This window comes from Rhinopithecus bieti, unplaced genomic scaffold, assembly GCF_001698545.2.
Source record: "Rhinopithecus bieti isolate Rb0 unplaced genomic scaffold, ASM169854v2 scaffold_83718, whole genome shotgun sequence".
Lineage (NCBI taxonomy): Eukaryota > Metazoa > Chordata > Mammalia > Primates > Cercopithecidae > Rhinopithecus > Rhinopithecus bieti.
In genome coordinates, this window is record NW_016831308.1 from 78855 (window position 1) to 95753 (window position 16899).

At 38.1% G+C, this 16899-nt stretch overlaps 1 pseudogene; it reads right to left on the bottom strand.

The window, feature by feature from the left end:
- The window catches only part of LOC108524515 (zinc finger protein 85-like), a 52022-nt pseudogene extending 36491 nt beyond the window's left edge, over positions 1–15531 (bottom strand).
- Between the last annotated feature and the right edge of the window lie 1368 nt (positions 15532–16899).

The following is a 16899-nucleotide window of genomic DNA, read 5'->3' on the forward strand; positions in this document are numbered from 1 at the left end:
ATAATAATAATAATAATAATAATAATAATAATAATAATAATAAAGAAATTCAGGAAAAAATGATAAGGGCAGCCAGAGAGAAAGGCCAGGTAATCTACAAAGAGAAGCTCATCAGACTAACAGTGGAACTTCAAGCAGAAACTCTACAAGCCAGAAAAGATAGAAGGCCAATATTCAACATTCTTATAGAAAATAATTTCCAACCCAGAATTTTATATCCACCAAAACTAAACTTTATATGTGAAAGAGAAGTAAAATATTTTTCAGACAAGCAAATGCTGAAGGAAGTCATCATCATCAGGCTCACCTTGCAAGAGCTCCTGAAAAAAATCACTAAATATGGAAATGAAAAACTATTATCAGACACTGCAAAAACACACTGAAGTATGAACACCAATGACATTTTCAAACAACTACATCAACAAGTCTGCAAAACACCCAGCTAGCACTATGAGGAAAGGATCAAATTTACACACAACAATATTAACCTAACATGTAAATGGGCTAAATGCCTCAATTTAAAGACACAGAATGGCAAGCTGGATAAAGAGTCAAGACTTATTTGTCTGCTGTATTTAAAAGACTCATCTTACATGCAAAGACACATGTAGGCTCAAAATAAAGGAATGGGGGAAATTTACCAAACAAATGAAAGCAGAAAAAACCAAAGGTTGTAATAATAGTTTCTGACAAAACAGACTTTAAACCAGTAAAGATCAAAAAGGACAAAGAAGGGCATTACATCATGGTAAAGGGATCAATTCAAAGAGCACCCAGATTCATAAAACACATTCTTAGATACCTTAAAAGAGACTTAGAGTCCCACAAAATAATAGTGGGAGACTTTAAGATCCACTGTCAATACTAGACAGATCACTGAGACAGAAAACTAACAAGTCTACTTAGGACTTAAACTGAACTCTGGGTCAAGTGGACCTGATAGATATCTACAGAACTCTCCAGCTAAAACCAACACAGTACACATTCTTCTAAGTGCCACATGGCACTTACTCTAAAACTGATGACAAAACTGAAAGTAAAACACTCCTCAGCAAATGCAAAAGAAATAAAATTATAACAAAGTCTCTCAGGCCACAGTGCAATCAAATTAGAACTAAAAAGCAAGAAACTCACTTAAAACCACACAATTACATGGAAATTGAACAACTGCTCCTGAATGACTTCTAGGTAAATAATTAAATTAAAGCAGAAATCAAGAAATTCTTTGAAACCAATGACAACAAAGAGACAACATACCAGAATATCTGGGATGCAGCTAAAGCAGTGTTAAGGGGGACATTTGTAACACTAAATACCCACATCAAAAAGCTAGAAAGATCTTAAGTTGATACCCTAACATCACAATTAAAAGAATGAGAGCACCAAGAGCAAACAAACCCCAAAGTCAGCAGAAGACAAGAAATAACCAAGATCAGAGTGAAACTGAAGGAATGAGAGACACAAGAAAACTCTTCAAAAAGTCAATAAATCCAGGAGCTGGTTTTTTGACAAAATTAATAAAATAGATGGACTGCTAGCTATACTAATAAAAAAGAAAATAGAGAAGAAAAAAATAGACACAATAAAAAATAATAAAGGAAATATCATCACTGACCCCCACAGAAATACAAAAAACCATCAGCAGGTACTATAAACACCTCTATGCACATAAACTGGAAAATCTAGAAAAAACAGATAAAATCCTGGACACATCTACCCTTTCAAGACTGAACCAAAAAGAAGCTGAATTCCTGAATAAACCAATAACAAGTTCTGAAATTGAGGCAGTAATAATTAGCCTATCCACCAAGAAAAGCCCAGGACCAGATGGATTTACAGCTGAATTCTACTAGAGGGACAAAGAGAAGCTGGTATTATTTCTTCTGAAGCTATTCCAAATGATAGAAAAAGAGGGACTTCTCCTTAACTCATTCTATGAGGCAGCATCATCCTGATACCAAAACCTGGCAGAGATATAACAACAACAACAATAAAACTTCAAGCCAATATTCCCGAAAAACGTCAATGCAAAAATTCTCTATAAAATACTGGCAAACCAAATCCAGCAGCACATCAAAAAGCTTATCCACCATGATCAGGTGGGCTTCATCCCTGGGAATCAAGACTGGTTCAACATACACAAATCAAAAAACTGTAATTCATCACATAAACAGATCTAAAGGAAAAAACCACATGATTATTTCAATAGATGCAGAATAGGCATTCAATCAAATTCAACATCCCTTCATGTTAAAAAAAAAAAAAAGAAAACTCTCAATAAACTAGGTATTCATGGAACATACCTCAAAATAATAAGAGCCATTTATGACAAACCCACAGCTAATATCATACTAAAAGGGCAAAAGCTTGAAAACTGGTACAAGACAAGAATACCTTCTCTCAACACTCCTATTTAACATAGTTTTGGAAGTTCTGCCCAGGGAAATTAGGCAAGATAAATAAATAAAAGGTATTCAAATAGGAAGAGAGGAAGTCAAATTTTCTCTGTTTGCAGATGACATAATCCTATACTCAGAAAGTCCCACTGTCTCAGCCCAAAAGCTTCTTTAGCTGATAAGCAACTTCAGCAGTTTCAGGATATAAAATCAATGTGCAAAAATCACAAGCATTTCAATACACCAACAATAGACAAGCAGATAGCCAAATTATGAATGAAATCCCATTCACAATTGCTACAAAGAGAATAAAATACCTAGTAATAGGAATGCAGCTAACATGGGAAGTGAAGGACCTCTTCAAGAAGAACTACAAACCACCACTCAAGGAAATCAGAGGACATAAACAAATGGAAAAACATTCCATGCTCATGGATAGAATCAATATTGTGAAAATGGCCATCCTGCCCAATGTAATTTATAGATTCAATGCTATTCCAACTAAACTACTATTGACATTATTCACAGAATTAGAAAAAACTATTTAAGAATTTGTATGGAATCCCAAGAGACCTCATATAGCCAAGATAATCCCAGCCAAAAAGAACAAAGCTGGAGACATCATGATATCTGACTTCAAGCCATATTACAAGGCTGTAGTAACCAAAACAGCCAGGTACTGGTATAAAAACAGACACAGAGACCAATGGAATAGAACAGAGAACTCAGAAATAAGACTGCATGTCTACAACCATCTGATCTTAAAAAAAAAAAAAAAAACTAACAAAAACAAGCAACAGGGAAAGGATTCCCTATTTAATACATGGTGCTGGGGACCAGGTGCGGTGTATCGCCTGAGGTCAGGAGTTCAAGAACAGCCTGACCAGTATGGTGAAACCCCATCTCTACTGAAAATACAAAAATTAGCTGAGAGCTAGCATCATGGCTCAAGCCTATAATCCCAGCATTTTGGGAGACTGAGGTGAGTGGATTACCTGAAGTCAGGAGTTCAAGACCAGCCTGCCCGACATGGTGAAACCTTGTCTTTACTAAAAATACAAAAATTAGCTAAATGACATGGCAGGCACCTGTAATCCCAGCTATTCATGACACTAAGGCAGGAGAATCGCTAGAACCTGGGAGGCGGAGGTTGCAGTGAGCCCAGATTGCCCCATTGCACTCCAGCCTGGGGGACAGAGCGAGACTCCATCTCAAAAAAAAAAAATTAGCCGGGTGTGGTGGCATGTACCTCTAGTCCCAGCTACTTGGGAGACTGAGGCAGGAGAATTGCTTGAACCCAGGTGGCAGAGGTTGCAGTGAGCTGAGCTTGCACCACTGTACTCCAGCCTGGGTGACAGAGTGACCCTCCATCTCAAAATAAATAAATAAATAATAAATGGTGCTGGGAAAACTGGCTAACCATATGCAAAAAATTGAAAACTGGACCCCTTCCTTATAGCTATACAAAAATTAACTCAGGATGGATTAAAGACTTAAATGTGAAACCCAGAACTGTAAAAACCCTAGAAGAAAACCTAGGCAATACCATTTAGAACATTGGCACATGCAAAGATTTCATGATGAAAATGTCAAAAGCAATGGCAACAAAAGCAAAAATTGACAACTGGGATGTAATTAAACTAAAGAGCTTCTGAACAGCAAAAGAAACTATCATTAGAGTGAACAGGCAACCTAAAAAATGGGAATAAATTTGCAATATATCCATCTGACAAAAGTTAATATCCACAGTCTACAAGGAGCTTAAACTAATTAACAAGAACAGAATGAACAACCCCATTAAAAAGTGGGCAAAGAACACGAACAGGAACTTCTCAAAAGAAGACATTCAGGTGGCCAACAAACAAACAAAAGCTAAACTTCAGTGACAATTAGAGAAACGCAAATCAAAACCACAATGGGATACCATTTCATGGCAGTCAGAACAGTGTTTATTAAAGGGCCAAAAAAACAACAGATGCTGGTGAGAGTGTGAAGAAATAAAAATGCTTTTTCACTGTTGGTGGAAATGTAAATGAGTTTGACCATTATGGAAGATGGTATGGTGATTCCTCAAATCCCTAGAACCAGAAATACCATTTGACCCAGCAATCACATTACTGGGTATATACCCAAAAGAATATGAATCATTCTATTTTAAAGATTCATGGGTGTGTATGTTCACCACAGCACTATGCACAATAGCAAAGTCATGGAATTGACTCACAAGACCATCAATGATAGGCTGGATAAAGAAAATGTGGTACATATGCACCATGAAATGCTATGCAGCCACAAAAATGAATAAGATCATGTACTTTGCAAAGACAGGGATGGAGCTGGAAGCCATTATCCTCAGCAAAGTAACACTGGAACAGAAAACCAAACACCACATGTTTTCACTTATAAGGGGGAGCTGAACAATAAGAACACATGGACACATAGAGGTGAACAACACACACTGGGGCCTGTTTTGTGGGGGGAAGGTGAGCATCAGGATAAATACCTACTGCATGTAGGGCTTAATACGTAGGTGATGAGTTGATAGGCGCACCAAACCACCATGGCACAAGTTTACCTATGTAACAAACCTGCACGTTCTGCACATGTATCCCAGAACATAAAACAAAATAAAAAAATTTAAAAACCAGTAGCAATGAAACTGGTAATAGTTACTTCATATCTTTAAGCAATCATTTTAAATATAAATTAATTAAACTACTAAAAAAATGTAATTCTAGGACTTTGAGAGGCCGGGGATGCTGATCACTTTAACCCAAGAGTTTGAGACCAACCTGGACAACATGGCAAAACCTTGTTCTACAAAAAAATATATATATAATTTTGGGCATGATGGTACATATTTGCAACCCAGCTACTTGAGAAGCTGATATTATATTTGAGTTTGGGAGGTTGAGGTTGCAGTGAACTGTGATTACACCACTGCAAACCAGCCTCATGGACAGAGTGATACTCTATCTCAAAAATAAATAAATTCATAAAAAATATATAAGATGCCTGAGTGGCTTAAGTAAAAATGCATACAATATGCTGTCTATAAGAGACTCATTTTATCATTGAGCCAAATAGGCTGAAAGCAACAGAATGGAAAGAATCCATATTCCATGCTAGTAGTAACCACAATTGGGTGAGGTGGTAATAACTATATTGGATATAATATACTTTAAGTCAGGTACTAGAATAAGACAAACACAATATTATATAATGGTCAAATGGGTTGATTTATCAGAAATCTATAATTGTCATATCTATTTACATGTATATGTATATGTGACATCAAGGACCTAAAATATACAAAGCAAATTTTGACAAAGGTGACGTAAGAAACACATAGGCATGTAATTGTAGACATCAAGACCCTGTTTGCAATAACAAAGCAAAAATTCAGATTAAAGATCAATAATTGAACAGAAAACAGACAATATTATATACTGTATTAACTATTTTGCATATAGAGGAACATCTGGGAGTGAATAACTCATGAAGAAAAAAGGTTTATTTGGTTCAAAGTTCCACAGACTGTACAAGAAGGGTGTGAAAGCATCTGCTTTTGGTGAGGGTCTCAGGAAACTTACAATCATGGTGGAAGGCAAAGAATAATTAGACATATTACAGGGTAAGAGACAGAGCAAGTATGAGGTGAAGAAGCCAGTTTCTTTCAATGAACCAGCTCTCATTTGAATTAATGGATAGTAAACTTTCTGATTATCAAAAGGATGGTGCCAAGGCATTTGTGAGGAATTTGCCCCATGACACAAACACCTCCTATCAGGTTCCACATCCAACATTGAGGCTTACGTTGCAGCATGAGGTTTGCAGAACATGGACATCCAAACCATACCATAGACCAACTAGGCTTAACAGACATGTACAATATTTTCCAGTTAAAAGCAAAATAATACACAATATTCTTATTTGCACCTGATTTATTCTGTTAGAACACATAACAAGTCTTATTAAAGAATACCAGCTGGGTATAGGGGCTGATATATATAATTTCAACAATTTGGAAGACAAAAGTGAGAGGATCACTTGTGACCACAAGTATAAGTCAGTAACATAGTGTCAGTAACATAGTGAGACTCTGTCACTAAAAATAATTTTAAAAATTAGCCAGGCATGGTAGTGCATCTCTGTAGTCTCAGCTACTCACCAGGCTGAAATGAAAAGATTACTTGAGTCAAGGAGACTGAGGCTGCAGTGACCCAAAATTATACCACTATACTTTAGCATGGGTGACAGAGTATGATCCTGTCTCAAAATGACAAAAATGAATAAATTTTAAAAGACCAAAATCACACACTGTATGTTATCTGACCAAAACGGAATGAAATTAGGAATTAAAAGAAAAACTGGCAAATTCAAGGATACATAAAAATAAAACACACAGGCCCAGTGCAGTGGCTTACGCCTGTAATACTAACATTTTGGAAGGCTGCAGCAGAAGCATTCCTTGAGCCTAGGAATTCAAAACTACCATGGGCGATATAGGAAGACCCTGTCTCTAAAAAAAAATACAATGAAATAAAAATAAAACACACTCTTCAACATATTCTTGCTCAAGGGTCAAAAATTTAATTTTGTTAAGATGTCAGCAAAACCTACAGTGAACAAATTCAATATAATCTCTATAAGAATCCCAATAGCACAGTTTTATTACAGAAATAATGTTGAAAATTTTTAAATTTGATTATAAAATATAACTAGCCAAATACCCATGAAAAAACACAAAGAAGCATTATACTTCCTGATTTCAAAAGACATATTAAGGTACAATAATGAAAACAGTATGGTATTGACACAAAGGCAGATAACACACACTGATAAAATAAAATTGGATCATTTCTTTGAACCATATACAAAAAATATTTTCAATAAAATACTTAGACATAAAAAAATCTAACAAACCTGTTAGAACAAAACAAAAAAAAAACATGACACGGATTTTGGCACCATTTTCTTAGATACAACATCAAATGCATAAGCAACAAAAAGAAGAACAGAAAAGCTTAACTACACTATACTTGCAACTTTATGCACATTAAAAAAAACATTCAATAGAGTAAAAATGCCTGCTAAAAAACAGGTGAAAATACTTGCAAATTGAATGTGATACAGAAGTTAATATTCAGACTACATAAACAACTCTTAGAACAATAAAGTTGAATGACTTGATTTAGAACAGCACAAATAATTGAACTAAACTTTCATCAAAAAAGACATACAGCAGGGCATGGTGGCTCATGCCTGTAATCCCAGCACTTTGGGAGGCCAAGGCAGGTGGATTACTTGAGGTCAGGAGTTCAAGACCAGCCTGGCCAACATGATGAAACCCCATATCTACTAAAAATATGTTAAGTTGGCCTGGTGTGGTGGCAGGCTCCTGTAGTCACAGCTACTTGGGAGGGTGAGGCATGAATATCACTTGAACCCAGGAGGCAGAGGTTGCAGTGAGCCAAGATTCTGCCACTGCATTCCAGTCTAGGTGACAGAGTGAGATCCTGCCTCAAAAAAAAAAAAAAAGGCTGGGCGGGGTGGCTCACATCTGTAATCCTAGCACTTTGGGAGGCTGAGGTGGGCAGATCACAAGGTCAGGAGATCGAGACCATCCTCGCTAACATGGTGAAACTCCGTTTCTACTAAAAACACAAAAAAATTAGCTGGGCATGGCGGCGGGCGCCTGTAGTCCCAGCTACATGGGAGGCTGAGGCAGGAGAATGATGTGAACCCAGGAGGCGGAGCTTGCAGTGAGCTGAGATCGCGCCACTGCACTCCAGCCTGGGTGACAGAGCAAGACTCCATCTCAAAAATTAATTAATTAATTAATTTAATTAAATAAAAATATATACAAATGGAAGAAAGCATTTGAAATGATATGCAATATTAATAATTTGTAGAGAAACACAAATAAAAAATGAAATCATCTCACACTCATTACAATGGCCACTATAAATTTTTTTAAAACAACAAATCTGTTTATAATGCAATGAAAATGAAACCTCTCTTGATTGTTGGTAGAAAACAAGAATGCATTAATTTAAAAATGTTATGTTTCTCAAATAATTATAAATGGAATTATCATGAAATACAGCAATCCGATTTATAAATCTATATCCAAACTATACAACACAAGACCTAAAAGACATATTTGAATATCCATGTCTGTTGTACCAGTATTCAAAAAAGCCAAAAGACTGAAGCAACCTAGATTTCTTCTTGATTTATAAACACATCAAAAGTCTAACATATACGTAAAATGCCTGTAATCCCAGCTACTCAGGAATCTGAGGCAGGAGAACTGCTTGAACCAGGGACAAGGAGGTTGTAGTGAGCCAAGATCACGCTACTACAGTTCAGCCTGGGCAACAAGAGTGAAACTCCATCTATACACCAAGAACAGATGAACAGAGAGCCAGGTCATGGGTGAACTCCCATTTGCAATTATTACAAAGGGAATAAAATGCCTAGGAATCCAACTTACAGGGGATGTTGGGGACCTCTTCAGGGAGGGCTACAACCTACTGCTCAACGAGGTGGAAGAGGACACAAGCAGGTGGGAGAAGTTCCATGCTCATGAATGGGAGGAGTCGGTGTCATGGAGGTGGCCATGCTGTCCAGGGTAGTTTGTGGGTTCAACGCTGTCCCCATCATGCTGCTGTTGATTTTCTTCACAGAATTGGAAAAAAAACTACTTTAAATTTCATATGGAACCAAAGAAGAGCCCATATAACCAAGATAATCCTAAGCCAAAAGAACAAAGCTGGAGGCATCACATTACCTGACTTCAAACTGTACTACAAGGCTACAGTAACCAAAACAGCATGGTGCTGGTACCAAAACAGAGATATAGACCAATGGAACGGAACTGAGTCCTCAGAAATAATACCACACATCTACAGCCATCAGATCTTTGACAAACCTGACAAAAACAAGCAATGGGGAAAGGATTCTCAATTTAATAAATGGTGCTGGAAAACTGGCTAGCCATATGTAGAAAGCTGAAACGGGATCCTTCCTTACACCTTACACAAAAATTAACTCATGATGGATTAAAGACTTAAATGTTAGACCTAAAACCCTAAAACCCTAGAAGAAAACCTAGGCAATGCCATTCAGGACATAGGCATGGGCAAAGACTTCATGACTAAAACATCAAAACAGTAGCAACAAAAGCCAAAATAGACAAATGGGATCTAATTAAACTAAAGAGCTTCTACACAGCAAAAGAAACTATCAGCAGAGTGAACAGGCAACCTACAGAATGGGAGAAAATTTTTGCAATCTATCCAAAGGCTAGTATCCAGGATCTACAAAGAACTTAAATTTACAAGAAAAAAACAAACCACCCCATCAAAAGTTGGGCAAAGGATTTGAACAACACTCTCTCAAAAAGAAGATCATTTCATGCAGCCCAACAGGGACACATGGGAAAAAATGCTCATCCATCACTAGGGGTTCATTTCAGCAAAATGCAAATCAAACCCACAATGAGATACCGTCTCATGACAGTTAGAATGGCCAATCTCATTAAAAAGTCCAGGAAACAACAATATGCTGGGAGGGATGTGGGAGAAACTTAGGGAATGTTTACACTGTTGGTGGGGAGTGTAAACTAACTTCAACCACCATGGAAGACAGTGGTGGGCGATTTCCTTAAAAGGATCTTTAGAACTAAAATACTATTTGGATCCCAGGGCAATCTCACTACTTGGTACTATTACCCATAAGGGATTATTAAATCATACTGCCTTATTAAAGGACACATGCATCTAGTGTATTTTATTGAGGCATATTCACAATAGCAAAGGATTGGGTACCAACCCAATGTCCCATCAATTACTAGACTTGATTAAAGAAAATGTGGGCACATATACACCATGGAATTGCCATGGCAGGCCATAAAAAAGGATTGAGTGTTCATGACATGGATGAAACATGGAAACCATTCATCTCAGGCAAACTATCACTAAGTGATAGAAAACCGGGAAACACCACGTGTTCTCACTCATAAGTTGGAGTGGAAACAATGAGGAACCACATGGGAACACAGGGAGGGCGGCAACATTCACACCACCAGGGGGGCCTATTTGGGGTGGTGGTGGAGGGATGGGGGAGGGATAGTGTTAGGAGAAATACCTAATGTAAATGACAAGTTGATGGGTGCAGCAAGTCAACATGGTACATGTATACCTACGTAACAAACCTGCACATTGTGCACATGTACCCTAGAACTTAAAAGTATAGTATAATTAAATAAAGAAATAAATATGGAGTGTCTACCAATTATCTAATTTACTTCAGGCATAACATGTAAATTCTAGCATACTGTCCTACGTGTCTGAATCTAAAATTACAGATGTTTGAAATGAAAAATAGAAAGTAAAAATGTATAGAGAGAGTAATATCAGTAAGATAAATAAATGAAAGATGCAGTATTTGCTTATCCCCATCCACAGCAAAAGAATTTGTCAGTCATCCCTTACCTGCCTTTATGAGAACTAGGCATCACGACTCACACTTCTAATGACAGCTACCTGGCATATTGAGGTTGGGGAACTGTTTCAGGCCAGGATTTCAAGACTGGTATGAGTTATGTAACAAGACCCCCTCTTCAAAATAAGTGCTTTTAAGAGAGCTATGAGATCCAGGTGGGGAAGCTGTGAAACTCTGCTAAGGCCTAAGATTGAGGAGTGTTCCTTTTCAGAGGGCAGGTCTTCATTCAAGTGGGAAACTACAGGACCCCTGTTCTTGGTTACAGACCAAGAAATGGCCCACCCAACTTGGTCCCACTGAGAATTCTGAAATTACTCTGTAGCCATCCCAAACTCCTCCTACTCACAGTCTGGGAGAGGTCCTGACCTTCCAGAGACCTAGAGGAAGACACCCATTTATAGAAATGCAGGCAGGTCTGCAAACCTTGGCCTTTACTATGGCCCCTGAAATAGTTCAATGACTCAGTTCCAACTCCATAAGCCACAGTTCATGACCAGTTTTTCCTACATAGAAACCCACGGTGACCTGTGAAAATCCTCTCTGGTACTCAGTGAAAGCCATGCTCATTTATATCCTGATATAAGGACCATTATGTATGAAGCCAACTGTAGGCACCTGTCCTAGAGTCTGCTCTACAGATCAAAGTCCTGAAAAATATTCAATCTTTCCAAAAATAAAATGGGAATTTCAATTGCTCAAGCCTCTTGTAACAAGACAGCTAAAGGTTGCCGAGACAAGCTTGATCAGGGAGACCCTAACTCAGTGGCGCTAGAGGAATTAAAGACACATACACACAAATATAGAGGTGTGAAGTGGGGAATCAGGGGTCTCACAGCCTTCAGAGCTGAGAGCCCCAAACAGAGATTTACCCACATATTTATTAACAGCAAACCAGCCGTTAGCATTGTCCAAGTTCATCTCCAGCTCCAGAAGAACATGGGAGATGCCTTACTCCAACTCGTCCAGCTTTTCACTACTGGGCTTCACGATCTTGGCACTTGAACTGAATATGGCCTTCTCCTGGGAGAACTTGCTGAGCGCTGGCTTAGGTTCTACAGATACTAAATTAACTAAAAGTATCCTTTAAGGGAAACGAAGGGATGGGCCAAATTAAATGAATAGTTTGGGCTAGTTAATTGCAGCAGGAACATGCCCTTAAGACACAGTTTGCTCATGCTACTGTTTGTAGTTTGAGAATGCCTTTAAGTGGTTTTCCACCCTGGGCGGGCCAGGTGTTCCTTCCCCTCATTTCTGTAAACCCAGAACCTCCCAGCTTGGGCGTTAGGGTCATTATGGACATATCGCAGTGCTGCAGAGATTTTATTTATGGCCAGTTTTGGGGCCAGTTTATGGCCAGATTTTGGGGGACTTGCTCCCAACAAAAGGTGGACTCTACTGCAGACCCAGCAGCCTTGTGACCAAGCTATAACTCCTCCACTACAAATTCAGAGAACATTCTATCACTCTGAGGACCCAACAAAAGAAGATATTTACCTCCTGGAACCAGTTTATAAAAGCTTGAGGAGTTGATTCTTTAAATTCACAGAAACCAATACAAAACTGTATTGTGTCCATTGTCAATGCTTCTGTTTTAACATTAGGACTAGAACTGTGCAGCAGAAGAATTAGTCAAAAGCATTTTTAAAAAGCCATTGAGCCTGGGCATTGTGGCTCATGCCAGTAATCCCAAAACTTTGGAAGACCAAGACAGGTGGATCACCTGAGGTCAGGAGTTTGAGACCAGCCTGGCCAACATGGTAAAACCCCATCTCTACTAAAAATACAAAATTAGCCGGGTGTGGTGGCATGCGCCTGTAATCCCAGCTACTTGGGAGGCTGAGGCAGGAGAATTCCTTAGAGCTGGGGAGGTGGAGGTTACAGTGAGCCGAGATCACACCACTGCACTCCAGCCTGTGTGACAGAGCGAGACTCTGTCATTAAAAAAAAAAAAAAAAAATTGAAACTGAAGACAAGCAAAAAGTTGCTGTTTGTGGATATGATCTTATACTAAAAAAACAAAAACAGTACATTAAAATTTGTCTAAACTGCCAGGTGCAGTGACTCATGCCAGTAAACCCAGCACTTTGGGAGGCCAAGGTGGGTGGATCATTTGAGGTCAGGAGTTTGAGACCAGCCTGCCCAACGTGGTGAAACCCCATCTCTACAGAAAATACAAAAACTAGCTGGGTGTGGTGGTGCACACCTGTAATCCCAGCTACTTGGGAGGCTGAGATGAGAGAATCACTTGAGCCCAGGGTGAGGGATTAGGCAGAGGTTGCAGTAAACTGAGATCACACCACTGCATGACAGAGTGAGCCTCTGTCCCAAAAATATGCAACTTATCTAAACTAATACAGTTAATAAATTAGCAATTATAAAATTAACATACAAGTTATGATTCCATACCCTTAAACTATCTAATACAACAGAAAAAAATCTTATTTATAATGGCATTAAAATAATAAATTTCTGAGAACAAATTTAAGCAAGGAGGTAAGAAATCTGTGCAATTAAACATGTAAAATATCAATGAAAGAAACTAGAGAAAACACAAATAAATTTTAAAATATTTTATGTCTATTAATCAAAAGAATAAATATTGTTAAAGTGCCATATTATCTAAAGTAATCTATGGATTTAATAAACTTCCTATCAACATTCCAGTGACATTTTTTCACAGTAATGGAAAATAAAATTTTAAAATTTACAAAACTACAATCAACTTTGGATAGCCAAAGCAATATTGAGGAAAAGAACAAAGCAGAGGAACATCATACATTAAGAAGACAGTAATAAAACAGTATGGAATATGCAGAAAAGTTAACCAAAAATCCAATGAAACAGAAACCACTACACTCACACATTTCAGATATGATGCAAAAAGAGAATGATGATACTTCTCTGGATAAAAAAATAGTTTAACATAGAGTCTCTCATACTTATGCAGATATTGGTATGTTCCCTAAAACAATGTAAAAGCAGTCAGATTGTGCAGTCTCATATATGCCGTGAAGAGGACTTTGGCTCTCACTGTAAACTTCAGGGAAGGTTACCCAAGGAAAAGTAGAATCCTTAGAGAATTTAAAAGCATAAGACAGAAGATGCTCCTATGTGAGAGAAAAATTAGAAAACAAAAACAAAAAAAACAAAAAACCTCAGGTTTCCTGGAAACTATTTGCTCTGGAACACAGCTTTTCAAATCACATTTCAAGGACTGGCTTTCTTTTTGACCTTTGGCTGCTCATTGGTGTCATCTGTTTTATTTACTTTCACCTACCTGGGGGTTTGGCTACCATCTCAAGCCCCTTCATATTGCAGGGCTCTTTGCCTCACTCCAGACAGGTGATCAGGTCTGGGTTAGTGAGAACAATAACTGTTTTATTAAAAATAAATAACATGTATCATTCTTATATTCTCCAATTACTAATCTGCTACTGTGCTCATTCAAAAGGATGTAATAGAATATCCTAGAAATTTAACCCCAAAATACTAATTAATGAAAGAAAGTTCTAGTTGGGTGTGGTGCCTCACGCCTGTAATCCCAGCACTTTCAGAGGCTGAGGCGGGTGGATCATGAGGTCATGAATTCAAAACCAGCTGGGCCAATATAGTGAAATCCCATCTCTACCAAAAATACAAAAATTAGCCAAGCATGGTGGTGCACACATGTAGTCCCAGCTACTCAGGTGGCAGAGGCAGAAGAATCGCTTGAACCCGGGAGGTGGAGGTTGCAGTGAGCTTAGATCATGCCACTGAACTTCAGCCTGGGCAAGAGAGCAAGACCCCATCTCAAAAAAATTTTTATAAATATTTAGAAAATATTTTAAATTTGTAGGTACTTAATTTTACCACCCAGTACTCATGAATCAAATATTGGTGGTGGCAAATAGATTTTATGATATGGGCAACAATATTTTATGTAACTAGATTTCTGAAATTACCACTAATCTGAGTGAGGGATACAGATCAGCTCAGAAATGTGGAAAGTTCAGGTCAAGATGAAAAATCTTGAAGAGGCCGGGCGCGGTGGCTCAAGCCTGTAATCCCAGCACTTTGGGAGGTTGAGACGGGCGGATCACGAGGTCAGGAGATCGAGACCATCCTGGCTAACACGGTGAAACCCCGTCTCTACTAAAAAATACAAAAAAATTAGCCGGGCAAGGTGGCGGGCGCCTGTAGTCCCAGCTACTCGGGAGGCTGAGGCAGGAGAATGGCGTGAACCTGGGAGGCAGAGCTTGCAGTGAGCTGAGATCTGGCCACAGCACTCCAGCCTGGGCGGCAGAGCGAGACTCCGTCTCAAAAAAAAAAGAAAAAAAAAAAAAAAAAGAAAATCTTGAAGAAATTCTTTTCTACACAGACCAATCCTCAAGATTTCCTTGAAAATATGGATCAGAAACTCATTTATGCAAAGCATAAATTACCAAAAATTGTTCTACGAAAAAAGAGAAATGAAACTTTTAGGGTATATTAGGAATTGTGTATTAATGTTATTCTCATCCAAGAAGACCAGGTTTCTGTAGTTCTCTAACATCACTTTCCTATACAAATCCTGCTGAGCAGTGTCCAGGCATTGCCACTCCTCCAGAGAGAATTCTATGGCCACATCCCTAAATGTCAGCAGCCCCTGAAGCACACACACACGCACTCAGACACACAGACACACACATACACATACACACACACACACAGACACGCATATATTTACCAAGTGACCATGGGCTGAATTTATCCTTTGAATTAAAGTGAAATAAGAGAGTAAAAAGAATTGATTCTGACTTATAGGAGGGATTAAAATTATCCAATAATTTTCAACACAAACATACTCTCTAATGTATTCTCTAACTCTGAGAAAAGACAACAGCTTAAGATCCACAACACCAGTGTATATGATACTTTTCTGGATAACAAAGTATAAAATTAAGGGCATAAACAGCAACATGTACCCTTCAGAGTGCTGTATTTACATCATAAAGAATAAGATGTGTATATTTTTCAGACAAAAAAAGACATGTTGAGTTAGAAGGTACCTCTCAGATTTAAATATGTACAATAAACTGAAGATGTTGATATGCAAGTTTTTATTTATCAGAAGATCTGGAATAAAGTCTGAGCTTTTGAATTTCTAACAAGGTCACTAGTAATGCCAATGTTTTTGGCCCAAGAAGACTATTTTATCAAACATCCAGTAAGTGGAAGAGCCTGCATTTTACCCAATTTTTCTGACCTGTAAAAAAAGATAAGAGCCGTAATTTGCTTTATTGAGACAGAGTCTCTCTAAGCCACCAAGGCTGGAGTACAGTGGCACAATCTCGGCTCACTGCAACCACTGTTTCCCGGGTTCAAGTGATTCTCCCCTCTCAACCTCCCAAGTAGCTGGGATTACAGGCACCCGACATCATGCCTGGCTAATGTTTGTATTTTAGTAGAGACACTGTTTCACCAGGTTGGCCAGACTGGTCTTGAACTCCTGACCTAAGGTGGTCAGCCTGCCTCCCAAAGTGCATGACTCACTATGCCTGGCTGTGCCTTCCTTTTGCAAAGACAGATTTATGTAAAGTAAACCAAAGAAAAAAGGGCAGCTGCCAGATTAAATATGATGGTTTATGTACATCAGCTGCATAAAGATACTTAATAATAAAGAGAAAAATAATTAATTCCATGGATTAAAAAAAAGTCAGAGCTCTTTAACAAAGTAAATCATTAACATCAACTGCATTAGAACAAATTTTTACAATGTGCTGATGCACAGAGAAGAACATACCATCACTGCCAAAATATTGCCCCTCAAAAGTAAATTATAGGCTGAATTTAACCATATAAAACATCAGTTTTAAGCGAAGTTCAAGATACAGCTATATCCCATGTTCTGTAATTTTTAATGTAATTATAAGTAGTCTTTCTTTAGCACCCTAGAGAGTGGGTGTCTCTTAATAATTTATTTCAGAACTTTCAGGGTAATAAATGCCATCCTGTTTAAATAAGCATTTTATTA